At 47.2% G+C, this 2804-nt stretch overlaps 1 protein-coding gene across 1 annotated transcript in view; it reads left to right on the top strand.

Annotated features, from left to right (window-relative positions):
• The window catches only part of LOC118413599 (WD repeat-containing protein 11-like), a gene marked incomplete at its 3' end in the record, with an annotated part of 16281 nt that overhangs the window by 8749 nt on the left and 4728 nt on the right, over positions 1 to 2804 (top strand).

Here is a 2804-nt window from a genome sequence, read left to right on the forward strand (position 1 = left end):
AAGTGGGAGCAGATCGCCACAAGACGGTGTGGCTTCTTCTTTCCTTCCACAAGTTACCCCACATGAGTGTGGTAGGTAAGAACTTGCTTACCAGGGGTGTGATGGAACAACTTCCGTATCACCTGTTTACTTTTTCTTGCCTTTTAGACAAGTTTTTTTTTCTACAGGTTCGTCTTTAGGATGCCAAGTTGGGTGTTCCTGAACACCTCATCCAGCTGGGAGACTACGTGGGGAAGGTCATCAGAAGGATGCTTCTTCACATCCCAGTAGACGTAGAGAACCGACATCGCTGGGGGTTCCAGCGGGCGTTTCTTCCGGCTCGTTGTCTCCTTATCGGAGTCCCAACGACGCACAGCCTTCAATTGTTTTGAAGGTGTTCATCCCTGAACTGAGTGGATGTTGGTCCTGGCTATCGTCTGGAGGGCTACATGGACGATGGCAACTGTTGACAACTAGAGTATGGAGCTGCTCTCACCTTATGGTTCTTCCCGAGCAGAGACAGCGCAGATCATCTTATCGTCTTTCTGGACGACAACTGTTGACAACTACAGTCAACAACTGCTCTCAACCCAGGTTTTCATCCCGAGAGTCAACGCAGCAGTCGGCTTGACGCTATGCAGAGGTCAACTTGGTCCCTGACTACAAGGTGTTGGAGTCACAGCATCTAGCAGACAACTTTCTGTCTTCAGACAGAATCGTCTTGGCAGAGACGTTGGCAGCTTGACGGGGAGAGCGCTAGCCACAACAGTGTCAGTTGGCACTTCATAAGTCTTCAGGTGTCTGCTCATCGCAGTTCCTCAAGTGACAAGAGGAACTCAGCTTCTTGGGCTGCCGTCAGATGCAGCTCAGGTACGCTGAAGTCTGGTGAAGACTTCAGTTGTACAGTCACGACTACAGTGCAGCCCTCGGCACCTCGGCAGTTCTTCAGCAGCATTTCCGCAGGAAGACTCTGGTCTGTAGAAGAGAGGTCAGCACACAGCTGGGACGGCAGGACACCTCCTCATCTGTCCTTGGTTTCTACAAGGAGATGGTGAGCGGACACAGTCTGCTCTTACAACTCAACAGTGATGGCTCAACTGAATCATCCAGGAGGTGCAAGATCACCGTTTTGCTAAGGGTGATCTTCGACCTGTGGCAGTGGTACACAGACAGAGATGGTCTGTATCAGCACAGCACTCCCCAAATGGGGATATGTGTGACAGGATGTCGGCTCCCGGCATTACCTGTAGCCACGACTTGGACTCTAGATCGACATACGTTCTTGAGTCTTCAGACGACATTTCCACTACTCTTAAGGGGGTGGATATGTTCGCATCCTAAACAACTCCAGCTACCACTGTAGGTTGACTCTGGACCGGCTAACGTCTAGAGTTTTCAGAGTCCTTTTCTACTTGGTGGGAAGGTGGATCGGTTCACACTCCGATCAAGCCAACAACTATAAATGAAACGACTCAAGGCAGTTGTCGACCTTCTGCCCATTCTTCTGATTGTTTGGACAATCTGGGAGGTACAACAGGATGAGGTTCACCTACTTCTCATCACTCCAGATGAGACACAGCAGTCTACTACTCACACCTGCTGGAGATGTAAGCCGAAGAACCAGTTCTGCTACTCCTTCACATCTACTGTCTACTATCTTGAGTGCGACTCACTCAGAGGTAGAGTGGCTTCAACAAGCTGCACAGCATGTTGCCGGTGACAGTACAGTCAGTACAGACTTTTGCCAGTACTACGCAGGTTCCTGAGGGCGTACTGGGGTTTTGGAATACAGATTCAGTATTCCTCATTTTTTTGTTACAACTTGAGTAGCTGGTGCAGTCAGGAGGACTAGGATCCCTGCATATCTAACAAACTGCTGGTTTTTCTTACAGTTCTTGTGTGAGAAGTTTTACGGTCAGGACCTTGTTCTCTACAGATCTTCAATTTACAATGCAGAAGGTCAACCTTTAGGAACACTCCTGCTGGTAAGGCGTTTCTTGTGAGAGACGGCCAGCTTTACCCAAGTATGTTTCACATGGGACATTGGTAAAGTTTTCTAATAGTGTTTTTTTTCCAGGAGATCCTGTCACTTCAGCTTGTTCATTAATCATTTTTTTACTTGGCAGTAAGAGTTCCATCTCTTCCTTCTTGGAGATCAACTACAAGAAGAGTTTTCTTGACGGATTCAGTGTCACCTTTCAATAGTTGTTATGGTTCCATGGTAAGGTATGGTGGCACATGTTGTGTTTGCCAAGTTTTTTTGCCGCGGGGTAGGAGAATTCTCCAGTCCCCTCTATGGAAAGTCTAGGTGTCAACAGCATAAGTCACGGTTTATGTCAGGATTGTTTGTGTGTGCTGGTTGGAGCCACATCAGGCCGTGACTCCTGCAACCTCTGTGGTATGATTTATCTCTGTTTCTACAGGAGCCAACCTTGGTCATACCCAGTTCCTGGACTCTCCACAAGAAGTGCTTCTGTGGTTGCTGCGGCAAAAGAAGAGGGGGGGCTCGTTTGAGTCAACCATCTGGTCTCCCTCTGCTTATTTGTGAACTAATACAGAAGTCATGTGATATCTTATTCGTGTGATATCTTATTTCATGTGATATCATATTTCATGTGATATCTTACATCTGTCATGTAATATCTTCATGTAATATCTTATATTCATGGGATATCTTCATGTGATATCTTATATTCATGTACTGGTCTTATGTCCTGGCCTCAGGCTACAAAGTCACCTGAAGTCATTCTCTGATTCAGTCTGACTGACTAACGAGAGGATGCAGGGGACAATTAGAAATTGTACTAACCTGTGCAGGACAGGTA

Source organism: Branchiostoma floridae, chromosome 4 (assembly GCF_000003815.2).
Source record: "Branchiostoma floridae strain S238N-H82 chromosome 4, Bfl_VNyyK, whole genome shotgun sequence".
In the NCBI taxonomy this organism is placed as follows: domain Eukaryota; kingdom Metazoa; phylum Chordata; class Leptocardii; order Amphioxiformes; family Branchiostomatidae; genus Branchiostoma; species Branchiostoma floridae.